Source organism: Triticum urartu, chromosome 7 (assembly GCF_003073215.2).
Source record: "Triticum urartu cultivar G1812 chromosome 7, Tu2.1, whole genome shotgun sequence".
Lineage (NCBI taxonomy): Eukaryota > Viridiplantae > Streptophyta > Magnoliopsida > Poales > Poaceae > Triticum > Triticum urartu.
In genome coordinates, this window is record NC_053028.1 from 633,642,719 (window position 1) to 633,658,030 (window position 15,312).

Genomic DNA, 15,312 nt, shown 5'->3' on the forward strand with positions numbered 1-15,312 from the left:
CCAATCAAAAAAGAAGTATGAATTGGGCCCAAAATCACTACTTTACTACCTATGTCGCGTGTCGCCCCACCTAGTACGATAGACTTTTTGCGGGAAAAGAGCAGGTTTTGCCCCAACTTGGACCCAGGGAAACCAAAGAAGAGCTAGTTTCGCCCTGTTTAGTTAGCGGTGGATGAGCTGATTTCTTTTCACTCCTGTTTCAGAGATACAAAACAAAAGTAAAGTGTAGAACGGAATGTTTGAGCTCCAGGCTTTTACGATTCTTCCGATGGACTTCTCTTCTCTGCTCCTAGCTCCGAATGCCAGTATGTAGAGAAGTGATGGAAAGGGTTGTGCTCTTTCATTTGAGAAACTTCCAACCAAAATAGGAATGTTAAAACAGAATATTTAGATACAGGTCCCTTATGAATACTGTACTGAGTAAGATTCATTGAAGAAATGCTTCTCCGAAGCAATAAGTTTGTGGCACAAGCATAGTCTTCTGCTAACCTAGCCTTTCCCATCTTTCTATTAAAACGAATGTAGCTAACGTGAACTAAAAGCAAGCTCTTGTTCGAGGAAGTAGAAATTGTTAGTTGTTGCTAGCTTGAACTGAGTTGTTCCTGTTGGTGCTAGGGTTGCCAAGGGAGTTGTAGCGAGATGCTGCTAATGCAGCTATTTCTGATGTCCGGACGATGCAGCGGAAGTGAAAAGAAAAAGATATGATGCTTAGACCGTTCAGACAGGGATGATGGATTTCTAGATATAGGGTTTATTTGAATGTCTGGCCAAATGCTTACTTTCGTTATGCTTGTCCTGCAAAGCTGGATCTATGGTTCGGTTGCTTTGAATGTCTGTTCCACCTCTGACCCGGCCCTTACCTCTTTCTTGACTCGGTTTTTCACAGGGGCATCGAATTCTTTGACAAAAGAAACACCAGTTTCAAAAGGAATGGCACCGAAAGGTGTCAGATGATGATTGAATTGAACTATCTGAATCTGAAACCGCCGACCCGACTCATGCTTTTTTGGACTCCGCTTTTGCAGGATCCTGTGAGGCATCGAATTCTTTGGCAAGTCTCTTCTTGCTAGTGTTGTACGCGTTTTATTCCTTCGCCCGACATGCTTTCGTGATAAAAGAATCATAGCAACATAGCGTGAGGTTCCATAGGTTGATGAGCCTGATCAGTCGTGTAAGCTATTTACTACAGCCGTCTTAGATGGCCCCAGGTATCCTCTTCGGCTTGATCTTTCCTTTGCTTCGATCGCCAACTTGCACTTCCTTATTCCACTATTGCGACATCTTTGTCCTGGACAAAGACCAAGAGCTCGTGCAGGTGAAAGAATAGCTTATGGGGCTAGAGTCAAAGGAGCTTTCATAGACATAGAAATCATAATAGAAAGAGCAGGCCTGCGAGCAGCGAGTGCCCTTTGTAAGTTGCGAGCCTGCCTTACCGCCCCCCCCTTTCTTTTTTGAATTAGAAAGAAGGGGATGAATTAGAAAGAAAGAGATCAGGTTATTTATGATCGGAGAAAAGGAAGGGGCGTGGTTGATGTGTCACTGGGGAACCCGTAGGAAGGGGAGACGACCGGCCTAATTCACATCTGAAATCGCCAACATGAACGCAAACGAAATCGTCTGAATTTCGTATAGAAAGAAAAAAAAGGAAACAAGTAAAAAAGCGTGGTCCCCGGGGATAGGTACTTCGTCCGGCGCGGTATCATTGCTGAGCGATCGCTCGCTATCTGGAAATGGAGTGTTAGTTTCAAATAGAGATTGTGTGGGTGTGAAGTGTACTGAAGATCGAGCTTTTTCTTCTTACTAACTTTGTCAAAGAGGCTAAAAAAACAATAAATGACCAACGAAACTTCGAGTGAGTAGGATAAGGAGGAGTAGTCGGAGGATCTGAGAAGGGAATTAGAGAAAAAAGAGCAGCAGCTCAGTAATAACACCTAGGCTTTTGAATTAACTCTGCGATTTGGAAGACGGAGGAAATGAAAGTAGAAGAAGTTATCGAAACTCGGAACCACATGTTCAATCTTTTTTTAGCGGTTTCCCCAGAGATCTTTTTTTAGCGGTTTCCCCAGAGATCTTTTTTTATCGAAACTCGAAACAGGGATTCTCTGAACTGATACGATACGACTATTCAACTTCCAACTATCTCCCCTGCCCTGTTGAGGTAAGAACCAGGACAATAAGGAAAACCTCTAGAGCACTTAGCCAAGCCTTAGCCTGATATTGAGATAAGATAGTAGTTGCACACACGGAACTAGCCTTAGATCAAATCTGGGATGATGCCATACCCATATCCCTTCTTCCCAAGCTCAAAACCATTACTAACGGAAATATACGCAGCACTCATAAATGAAACTAGACCCGCACGCACCGCACCTAAAAAGCAAGTTCAACCAACCAACCAAGCAAGGAAGTGAGCTCCCTATAAAGGAACTTCGCCCAAAGCAAAGAAATGGTTTCGGTAATGGCGCATCTTCACTTCACAGTCTTTCTCGAGCCTCATCAGCCCAACAAGCAAGCTTTTTTATTGCTACGCGCCTCCGCCTCTCTATATAATGATAATGGGAAGAATCTTTTGAACGAGAATCATCTAGTTATATAAATTACTTATATAGTTAGTTAGAAGACAATATCCCCTTTATTGCTTTTGCATAGCATTGAGCATTATATATGGTTAGCCGCGGATCCAGTGGATAATGCGAGACTACAACGTATAGTGTTACCGACGATGTTTCGCTTTTGTCTTCGGTGCCTGGCGTGGTGCTATCATCACATTGATCTACCCGCCCTTCTATTCCCTTCCCTAGCTTTCGTGTTTGAGTAGTAGCGCCAGATTTCGATTCGGATGCAAACTTAGCACAATGCCCGGTAAGCTAAACACTCGATTCTACATCTCCGGGAATGCAACGAACTTCTACTTCTAGATAGGTCTAATAGATAGACGGCTAATAGATAGACGGGGGCCCCACTAGTCCTGTATTGCGGTAGTTCAATACATACTGACAACGAGAGAACGAACCCAGTACCTATAGTACAACAAACACCACCATTACTTGCGTCACTAAATTGAAGCATAGAAAGAGGTGGACCGCGCCTTGGATAATTGGTCGGATACAACCGTAGACCGCAGAACTCGATCGGACACACAGGGTACGGTACAGAACTCCTCAAGACACAGTAGTCAACTGCTTCACTCCTACGCATTATCCTTTCTTTGAAAGGCAAGATTAGGGAGCCAATTGAGTGAACAGACGAAGTAGCTTGCTTTGTACTACCGACATCTTAATACGATATTCTTTGCTACCTTTTCCAATGACAAGCCAGACTTCAGAACTGATTGGACACCAGAGTCGATAGCTTACTTGGGACTACCGAAACTACCAAAGAGCAGCTCTCATTTTTCTAAAGAGGAGGTGGATTTCAGTGATAGTGAAAAAGAGAGACCAACAGAAGCCCTATCTGGGCGAAGCAAGCCAGTGCCAGTGCAAGGAGCAAGCTTACCTGCCTCTGGAGTGGAGTGATCCAGTTCCAGCGCCATCATAATATGACATTCTAGGGTTGGCGCACCAGAGAAGATCCCATAAAGGGTGGTACATTTTCAACTACTTCAGTCGAGAAAATCGAATGCATTTCCGGGTCCCATCCTCACCTGCTTCTCTCTTCTGCATGACTGTTCTGTTCCCTCCTGGCATCTTAGAGAAGTCAAGTATTCTACTTCTGATCTGTCAACTCTGACCCACAACTAGCGCTAGGGAAATGCTATTCTCGAAAGCAAGGGATTGAGTGAGATATGCAGCAAGCAAAGAAAAATGGAACCCAACAACCCGGAAACTACAGAAGCCTATCTAGCTTATACGATCACAGAAATGAGAGAAGGAGAACGAGAACATCCACGGAAGATAGTGATTCCAGATGGCGAGGGTTCTTTCCCTATCAATCTTCCCTGACCCATCAAGCTATTCAGCAGCAATCCAGCCAGACTACTTTAAAGGGTGCCACTAGACTCTGACAGAAACATAGCCCTATGACAAGGATACCCATCATTCCTATTCAAGGACTGGTCCAATTCTCTTCATTCACCATATTTAAGGGGATGCTTGGGGGCCCATGACATCCTTCCTAAACAGGAGCTATTGATCCAACACCTGAGCCATATTTATTGCGAGGAGCAATCCGGTTGCTAAAAGAGGAAGAGCTTCTAAGTTCGAGTCCTGATCCCGAGATCATTGGGTTTCCACTTATGCCCGGACCGGAAGTAGCATATATGAAATAAAGGGAGATCTAATCAACCGAGATGGGTGAGGATTCTGAGATTATGTATTGGTCATTGGCTACAGGTGAATATAATTAGGTTCGCTGATCATCCAATATGACCCGCATCAGGTCGCGCATTAATTAAGTGGTGGGCTATACAAGTGGGAAAGTACGGGCAGTTGCATGTTTCCTTTGTTTCAAAACAATGTGAAAAAGGCGGGTGTGATGAAGTTGGGAGGAGGGGGCAAGGTATATAGAATGTGAACAATGGGTGGAAATCGGAGAATAGTGCCAGAATAGCCGTTGCACAAATATGAGAAATCAAGGGTTGTGGATGGTGGAAAGTATCGAGTTGTTCTAGTTCCTGGCCTTGGTGGTTGGCCCATGCCCGAGGGATACTATGGCGCATCTCTTTCTGCGGGAACTAAACAAGTTGCCAATAATAATAGATATCCCATAATACTTTTGGGCAAATCCGGGACGGGATATTCCTCGATTACAAAGGCAGCAGTTGCGGGCTCAGGTGCTGGTGTGGCTAAATCTACATCAATAGCAGGATCAGGATACGATGCTTACTCGAAATCAATATTCCCTGGTTTCTTACGAGATAAGATATGTATGCCGGTCCAACTAAAGGAAGGGTGGTTTTGAGCTTGGGTTTCAGGCGCCGGGCTTTTCTACTGATGAAGTGCGGTGCGCATCTAAAAGAGTGGAATATCCCGTTCTACTATCAAAGAAAGAATCGAATCCGCCGCTTGTTTTTCTAGCTATCAAATCCCTTGCCCAACAGGAACAGGATCTCTTGCCGACACCGGCACGAATCGAACTACGGATCAGGCGTGTGGAAACGAATCTCTTGGATGCTCTGGGATTGGGGAAGCGAAAGCAGTTATCGAGTCAAGTCAGGAAAGCAGTCGAGCTACTACGGTACAAGAAGAATCTGTATTCGCAATGAGAAATAACATATGGAATCTGCCACCCAAAACAATAGGAATAGGCTTGCTTGTCCGCTCTTAGATCGGTTCATAGCTCAGGCTCTGGTTTCTAGCAGATGTGAATGAATTCATTTCTACTCTACTCCGGGGAATGGCCTGTCATTCGTACATTCGTATTCGTATTGGATTGTTGGAAGGAAGCAGTTGGCATTCTCGTTCGAAGGAAAGGTACTTGTTCGAGGAAAGAAAGCGTATTAGTGCTCTGGGCTAATTGGTCGGGTAGAAGCTCGTAACAAGAGCAAGCATCGGAGAAAGCGTATGTACTCGTTCTCGAGTCAGGAAAGCACTTGTTGGCATTGGCGTCGGAAAGTAAAAGCAAGCAAGTTTTTCATATAGTTGTTTTTGTGTAGTGATCTCTGTTCATGGAGATCACGAGGCCACTGATACCCCATGTGGATAGGTGGGATAGAAGAGTGGGCATGTGGGCTTCTATCAAAAGAGGAAAAGATACCGCCACGCTCATATCTCCCTTCTCACCTCTGGGAGGGGGAAACTAGCACTTTCGCACCAGATGGTTAACTCTAAGTTTTTTCTGAAGTAGGTTGTTCAATGCTAGTTCAATGATTGAGCCATCTTCCTATCACCAATAACAAATGGATAGCATGCGTTGTGCAACCAATCCTACCCTCAGTTGTAGTAAGCTGAGTGTGATCCGCAGAGAGCAAAGTGTGTATCACATGAATTTGATAGCTCAGGCCTTGGAAGGACCTTTTTGGCACTAGACAGACTCTTTAATATCGATGGCAGCAACTATCCATTTTCTCAATCAGATTACTGCGTGTGCGCTTGTGTGCTCCAATCTTTAGTAAATAAAGCAAAGATTTCTGAGCTAGGAATCAGAGGAAATGCTCTGACTCAAATCCAGATACAATTTGATATGTCGGAGACCTGTGTGACTCCCTACATGTATTTGAAGAGTCCCTCAGGATCATATCACAATAAACTAGACTGGTCAGGATGCTCCAACTAACAATCTAGAATCCATACTTGATAGGATCAAGAATAAAAAACATGATATCAAGAATAGCATATTGAAAGATCCCAATCATTTTTCTTGATAACTTCTTCAACCTACGTATTTTTCGTATAAATTGGATCAATTATTAAAAAAATAAGGAGCAAACATAGGTATCAGATATCAGGAACATAAGCTTACCCGGGAGAAATGCACTCTGTGTTAGTCCGATCACTTAGCTTTTGCTTTCGCACTCCCTACTGATGCCTATTGCATGACTCTCATTCAATCAAACTAGAAACTGTGTTTACAGCTGGAACGATGAATGTAATCCTACTATTCTTTAAGGGCAGGGTCATCTGAGTACGGTACTATGGACATCAGGGCATATTGAATATAGTCATATAATTTGGTGTGCTGACACACCCAGAAAGGTTTCTACCTACGCAAGGAAAATGAAGAAAGCAGGCCAAATACTGAAATGTATTAAGCTATCGATCGGGGGACATAACACTATGAGGGTTGTTAAGGCGGGGCTAGGAGCTTGATATGCTGCCGACTCAGAATCAAATGAGCACAGGGGACCCTAGTCAACATTCATATTTCTACCCACCGGTGGATGATCGGTCACCTTAGTTCCAATTTAGCTACTGTTCATTTTGTTGAACTCCAAGAAGGACCGATTGCTACGTACTCTTGAGAAACAAGATGTTATGACGCCGCTGTGCCCGCGGTCCAATGATCCACCTATGTTTGTGTCGGATCTTATCCATGCTGCAACCAGGCCGTGGAATATGGAGGTGGTCAGAGAACATATGTATGAGATGGACGCCGAAGCAGTAGCGAACATTCCCATCAGTCATGTTGCCCAGCCGGAAAGAATGGAAGAGGATTTTTCGTATCACATTCGTACTGACTTAACAGGATCCGTCTCCCATAGTAATATTATGACAGTCTCTCTTGCCCCTTCGTACTTACTTGAAACAGGAATTTCTTGGTGCTCAACTGCTTATTCTGCTTTTCCTGGTACCGGTATAGATAGATAGAAAGCGCATTCAATCGAGAAAAGGATCAACTGATCCACCTCTTTACTTTTTGGTTTTTATTCGGCTGTTTCAGCGTAGGTTGCATTTTAAAACAAAAGAAAAGAGCAAGTTCCCACAGGCGAAGAGCTGCTTCCGAGAAATCTTTTACCCCCTTTACGCCCTTCGGCGCTGCTAACAACGAGCTAATACACAGGAACGGCACGGCTCCTACACCGCTTAACTCCAATAATAGAACCTGGTCCCACATCCCTTGCATTTGATAATGAAACAATCAGAATTTGTTGAATTGAAATATGTTCAATCTCATTTCTTTTACGTGGTTTTGGCAACTATCAATTATCTCTTTCCTCGGCTTCCTACACGGATATAGCCGTAAACGGTATCTAGTAGGCAACCTGGGAACTACATTAGCTTAGGGGGATCGGGTAGCGAGCGCTCTCCTCGGCAAAGCAGACAAGAAGCAATTCCACCATTGGGAACGGCACGCCCCCTTCCCTAGGGCTAGAGGTATTTACACGCTGCATTGAACCTAACGCTAGAGCGAGTACTACGATGAAAATCACTTTTACGAGCGATACCTTTGTCTTTGGTGCTTGAGTTGTCCTCCCAGCGGTGTGGTCCTCGGTTTCGGAAATGACATATTGAACCGGTATCTTTAGCATATAAAAAATCCTTTGTTTGACGGCATCCCTCCTCTAAAGCAGCTTCCTTCCTCTCCGGTTCGTAGTGGTTACGAGCAGAAGTGCAATTCAAAGCGCATTCAATAGTTGTATTAGATAGTTTAGATATAGTGACCCACTAGTTCGAGATGCACTGACCTTGGCCATTGCCTGCTAACTACGGTCATTATATGTCAATTCGGATCGCACACCGGAAGAAAAGATCAGGGGATTGCCAACTTGAAGGAATGTAATCCGGTTACGGTGTAGGGGAGATTTATTATTGAGTTGATAACGCACTCCGTTTACTAACATTGAGAACTATGCCATGGAATGGAATATTCCCATTTCCGATTGTTGAAAACAAATGCGACTTTCAAAAGGCTATAGGTGAGGAAATACATCTTTCTTGTTTATGTCAGCATTCTTTATCTTGGCGTAGATTGGTGTGATGGGACGGATGCCGTGAAAAAGCTTTTTTCTTTGACCGGAATCAACAGGTGTGAACCCATCTAGGATGAGTCAAACATAGGGGGAAGGGCCTCCTGGCAATATCCGGCATACTAGTAATCAATTATTTGGCCTTTTGCGATCGAACAACCTATGAACAGTTGTAGCCTACATAACCTACCTACCCAGACCAAGGGAAGAAGGTATCGGATCACTGTAGTTCTAGACCCCTTTTTTCAAATAAAGGAAGTGACAATGTTTACCTAAAAGCTCCCAGAATCATTGAGTCAAAGCAGAGGTATCCGCATTGGCAGAACCGGGACTAAAGGCCCTCCACGTGGCCGGTCCACCTTTAGTCCCGGTTGGTAACACCAACCGGTACTAAAGGAAATTTCCTGATTTTTTTTTGAAATTTTTTTTGACGCTTAACTTCCGGGTTCTATTCTCCCTCGTTTCCAAGTCTGCACTTGTTGTTTTCCTGACAATAGTAAGATGTCAATCCTATTAACCCTCAGGAATTTAGCTTGAGCATGAAGTTACATATTTCACTGTTTGAGTTTAAAACTATTGTTCTAAAAAACAATAATTTTTTAGTAACACTAATATTTTTGAATAAGTAGTTTGACCATTGTTTGACCATAGTTTGACCATAGTTTGACCAGATTTGACCAAAATTCAAAAAAGGTGAAATAATTATTTAATAACACTAATATTCTTGAATAATTATTTAGTAACACTAATACTTCTTGAATAAGTAGTTTGACCATAGTTTGATCAGATTTACTAAAAATTTAAAAAAACTGAAATTTGAGCATAACTTTTTTTCCTTTTGGAATTTGAGGATTCTAGAAATTTGCAAACAGGCCATAGGCGGTCTCCCTCGGATGTAACTTTTCGAGTAGATGATTTTTCATATAAAAAACTTTTTCATCCGAGTTCGTATGCAAAAGTTATGCCCATTTTACAAATTCCAGAGAGATTTTGTAAATAAAGTCGAAATTCATATTTGTAAATTCTCCCAACAACTAGACCACATATCACATGTGAAACTTATTTTCTTTTATTTTTTTGACATTTCCATCATTTTCTTTTATTCTCATCCCCATTAGTCCCGGTTCGTGCCTCAAACCGGGACTAAAGGTCTAATCTTTAGTCTCGGTTTGTGGCACGAACCGGGACCAATGGTTGTGGGCCAGGAGCGAGGCCCATTGGTCCCGGTTCATCCCACCAACCGGGACCAAAAGGTCTAGATGAACCGGGACTAATGCCTTAGCCGCACGAACCGGGACCAATGCTCACATTAGTCCCGGTTCTAGACTGAAACGGGACTAATGGGCTAAGCCGGCCTGGACCATAGCCCTGTTTTTCTACTAGTGTGAGCACCTCACTGATATAATAAACCGGTCATTGAACCAGATATTCCTTGTGAACTTCCTTGCGCTCCACCACAATAGCCACGCTAACAGCTCGGGCATTAGCAGCCACATATAGCAATAATGGCTCCTTATCGATCGGTGCTGCAAGCACAGGTGGTTCAGCTAACTGCCTCTTCAGATCCTCAAACGCTTCAACAGCCACCTCCTCACCAATAGCCTTGCGCCTTTCTTCATTGAAGCGATGGAGAAACTGCCAGACCGGTTTAAACTTAGGATCAATGTTAAGTATGTGCTCAGCGAGTTCCCTCGATACATCTGGCATGTCAGAAGGTTTCCATGCAAAGATGTCCCAGTTCTCACGGATGAACTCGATTAGCGCGCTTTCCTATTTGGGCTCTAGGTTAGCGCTGATGTTGAACTGCTTGGATGAATCGGCAGGAACAAAATCAATCATCTTAGTGTCTGTGGCCGATTTGAATTTCAACGCCGGATCATGTTCCATAGTTGGCTTTTTCAAAGAGGTCATATCTGCCGGATCAACTTGCTCCTTATAGAACTTCAACTCCTCCGTGGCACAAACCGACTCAGCATAAGCCGCATCACCTTCCTCACACTCCAAAGCGATCTTTCTGCTCCCGTGTACTGTGATAGTCCCCTTATGACCTGGCATTTTAAGCTGTAGATAAACATAACATGGCCTCGCCATGAATTTAGCATAAGCCGGCCTCCGAAACAAAGCATGGTACGGACTTTTGATTTTCACCACCTCAAAAGTCAATGTTTCTGACCTTGAATCATAATCATCTCCAAAAGCCACCTCTAAGGCTATCTTGCCCACTGGATATGCAGACTTGCCAGACACCACACCATGAAAAACGGTATTTGACGGTTTAAGATTCTTAGCTGTCAACCCCATACAACGGAATGTATCATAATATAGAATGTTGATACTACTTCACCCGTCCATGAGTACCTTAGTGAACTTGTATCCCCCGACTTGAGGGGCCACCACTAAGGCCAAGTGACCCGGATTGTCAACCCAGGGTGGGTGATCCTCTCTACTCCACAAAATGGGTTGCTCAGACCAGCGCAAATACTGAGGCATCGCCGGTTCAACAAAGTTTACTTCCCTCTTGTGAAGCTTCTGATCATGCTTGCACAAGCTAGTGGTGAAGACATGATATTGCCCACTATTTAGCTGCTTAGGATTGCTCTGGTAACCCGACTGCTGCTGCTTCTTGTTCCCCTGATGGTTGTAACCTCCCTGGTTGCCTTGGTTCCCTTGATTGATGTGTCCGGTTTGATTACCCTGAAATCCTGAACCGGAACTACCACCTCCGTAACCCGGCCCGTGGAAACCACCTCCTGAACCGCCGGGCAGGCCATTATCGTACTGGACCATATTGGAGTTCTTGAAATCTCACATGATATAACAATCCTTCCAAAGATGTGACACTGGCTTCTCCTTTGATCCATTCTTTGGACAGGGTTGATTTAACAGGCGCTCCAAATTAGGGCCTGAACCTCCGCCCCTCTGGGGCTGCTTGCACTTACGACGCTGGCTATTCTCCTGAGCATTGGTGTTACTGACAAAGTCCAAGCTGTTGTCGGCTTTGCACTTACCACTGTTCACATGGCCTGCCGGATTATGCTGCCGCCCCTTCATGTTGCCGTTCTTTTTCCCTTTCCCCGGTTTGTCCTCCTCTGAGTCAGGGTCTTTGGTATTATCTGATTCGGCGTACTTAACCAAAGCGGACATAAGCATTGACATATCATTGCAGTGACGTTTGAGCCTTCGTAACTTCTGTTTAAGCGGCATAAACGGCAATTGCCCTCCAACGTTAGAATTGCGATATCTGCATTGATACAATCCGATGAATGCAAAATTGCTGAGACCCGCTTGACCCAATGGGTCGTGGACTCCCCCTCCTCTTGGACACAAGCGGCCAGATCCACAATTGACATGGGCTGCTTACAAGTATCTTTGAAGTTCTGGATAAACCGGTGCTTCAATTCGGCCCATGATCCGACATAGTTAGTTGGTAAGCTCTTCAACCAAGTACGAGTTGTTCCTTCCAACATCATGGTGAAGTATTTAGCATACACTGCCTCATCCACATCTAACATCTCCATTGCCATCTCGTAGCTTTCAACCCACGCCTCTGGTTGGAAATCGGCTTTGTAATTCGGTACCTTATGAGGTCTGTCGGTGTCAAAACTGGCGGATCTCGGGTAGGGGGTCCCGAACTGTGCGTCTAGGCCAGATGGTAACAGGAGGCAGGGGACACGAAGTTTTACCCAGGTTCGGGCCCTCTCGATGGAGGTAAAACCCTACGTCCTGCTTGATTAATATTGATGGTATGGGTATTACAAGAGTTGATCTACCACGAGATCAGAGAGGATAAACCCTAGAAGCTAGCCTATGGTATGATTTTTTATGTGTATGTTGTCCTACGGACTAAAACCCTCCGGTTTATATAGACACCGGATAGGGTTAGGGTTACATAGAGTCGGTTACAATGGTAGGAGATCTGATCATCCGTATCGCCAAGCTTGCCTTCCACGCCAAGGAAAATCCCTTCCGGACACGGGACGGAGTCTTCAATCTTGTATTTTCATAATCCAGGAGCCCGGCTGAAGGTATAGTTCGGCTATCCGAACACCCCCTAATCCAGGACTCCCTTAGTAGCCCCTGAAGCAGGCTTCAATGACGACGAGTCTGGCGCGCAAATTGTCTTCGGCATTGCAAGGCGGCCGGGTTCCTCCTCCAAATACTTCATAGAAGATCTTAAACACAAAGATAGTGTCCGGCTCTACAAAATAAGTTTCCACATATTTCCATAGAGAGAATAATAATATTAACACAAATCTAATCTGCTGACGTATTCCATGGTGCGACATGCCATGGCCAAGCCTTTATCCAAATCGTTTCATTATCCCACCTTAGTGCGTTATGAGAGGCGGTTTCCTTGGCACGTCTTGTCAAAGCAGAGATCGTGTCCCCTCATTTCGGGATTCTCATCAATACGGCTGTGGGTAACCCAACCATGCCTTTGATTACGGCGCTTGGAGATAAGCAAGTTTTACCAGGCTAGTGGGGACACATAATCGCGTCCACCCATATAAGGGGATAAGGATCCACGTTTTCACCCACGCCTTCTTCCTCCTCTGCCTATCCATTCTTGCGCACTCGAGCTCCAGCGCCCAAGTCCGCACTACCACCTCAACCCTCTCCAGTCATGTCCGGAGCGGGAGGCCAGTGGATGGTCTCCTCCGTCACGGAGGGACACATCAAAAAGCTGAGGAAGGCCGGATATCTGGCCAGCGACATCGCGCACCGGCTCCCCGAAAAGGGGCAGCTCATCCCCACTCCTAGGCCCCACGAGAGGGTGGTATTTCTCCCCCATTTCCTCCGCGGACTGGGCTTCCCTCTGCATCCATTTGTCCGGGGGCTCATGTTCTCCTACGGCCTAGATTTCCACGATCTGGCCCCGAACTTCGTCCTCAACATCTCGGCGTTTATCATCGTGTGCGAGGCCTTCCTCCGCATCCGCCCCCATTTCGGCTTATGGCTAAAGACCTTCAACGTCAAGCCGAAGGTGGTGCGCGGCAGCCAGGCGGAGTGCGTTAGCGCCATGGTTGGCAAGATGGCCAACATTGTGTGGCTCAAGGGCTCCTTTGTGGAGACCTTGAAGGGGTGGCAATCAGGGTGGTTTTACATCACCGAGCCGCGCGATGCCGAATGGGTCGCACCCCTTGAGTTCCGATCCAGACCCCCACGCGGCTCACCTCCTGGAAGGAGATAGGCCTGTCTTGGGGTAAAAAAGGAGAGCTGACCAGACTCCAAACATGCATCCAAACCCTAGTGGACAAGAAGCTCAAGCTTGTCAACGTAGTCCAGGTTATGCTCGTCCGCATGATCCTCCCGTGCCAACGACGGGCCTTTAACCTTTGGGAATTTGACCCGGCGCAGCATCAAACTCTTAACAGGATCTTCGACACAACGTACGAAAATGCCTAGAGGGTGCTTTTCAAGGGCACCGAGGCTCCCATATCCGCTGCCGAGGATCGCGGATTTAGTACTCAGCATCACGCTCATGCGGTAACTGTTTTTGTCCTTTTGGAGGGTATCAGTTTTTCATAGTTTGACTCTATGTGGGATCTGAGTTCCCTTATACTGGATAGGATTGGGTGGTGACGTCCGGACACATCAACTGTCCGGCTCCTCTGCCCGAAGGCCCAGCGGATGCTCGCTTGGCGAAGCAGCTGGTTCCGGCGCCCTATGTGGTGCCGGAGAAGAAGGCCACGAAAAGGGCCACGGGGACTCGAAAGAGTGCCCGACGCCAGGAGGTGTCGGATTCGTCATGCGACGGTCCCGAAGCGCCTTCCTCTCGTGAAGACGAGGAGGAAGAAGAAGAGACCTCTCCCCTTCCAGCAGGAGGAGAGAAGAAAAGGAAGGCCGCCCTCTCTGAGGAGGCCAAAGTGTCCAAGAAGGCGAAAACCCTTCCTCCGGACTGCTCCACCGACGCCGCCGACGACGAAGAGGAGTGGCAGCCCAGGGCCAAGCCCCTGGCGAAATCGTAAGTATCCGGATACCGGAGTGACTCATAGTATTTGTTTATTGCATAGCTTTCCCTTATGTCAAACGTGTTTATGCAGCCCATCCAAAGACCGACATGACGCGTCGTCGAGCGGCTCACTGGGCTCGTCGGAGGTGAACTCCCTCCTGACGGCTTCCCCCCCACGCCCTACGGGCGACACCGAAGTGTTGTCCCAACAGGTTCCAAGCAGGGAGGAGGTGGTCCTGGAGGCGCCGCAAGGCGACCTCCCGGACTCCAGGAGTAAAGGGGAGGAGCCCCCCCAGGGCTCCAAGTCTGGCTTAAGGCCGGACACAGCTCCGGAATCTTCAAGGGTTCCAGAGTCCGGCGGGCGATCTCCTTCCAAGAGGAGCAAGCCTTCCGTGGCAGTGTCCTCCGTCCAATCGGAGGCACCGGACAATATGTTGGAGGCGCTCCAAGGTGCCTCCATCGACGAGGGGCACCGCACTATGATGAGTGCGGTGATCCAGAAGGTTCAGTCCGCCAAAAGCGGACTGACTGAAGCTTGTTCAAGCCTTTTAACAGGCTTTGAGGTAAGTAAAGAATGGTCAAATAATGTTACCGCATAGACAGTAGCCCCTGATGCTCTGTTGGAGTCTAACAAAAGGAGTCAATGTGCATATGCAGGCTTCTCTGCTAGCGTCCGCCGCACTGACTGCGGAAGTGGACGTGCTGAAGCAGAGTCTCGAGAAGTCCGAGCAAGAGCTCGGGCGTGCCAAGAAGCAGCTCGAGGAGAAGGAAGGTAAGAAATACCCTGTTTGAATATGTATATAAAAAAAGTGCAATTGCAAAAATGACAGGATTGACATGGCTACTGCAGGGGCCACGTCTGAGGTGGCGACCCTTAAGCAAGCGCTGCTCGAGGCCGAGAAGAGTGCGGCCGTGGAGAGCACCGAGCGGGAGAGGTATGAGGCTGAGGTTGGCAAGGTTCGGCAAGAGCTCCAGCTTCTCATGAAGAAACATGAGATCTTGGAGCTTGACTCGA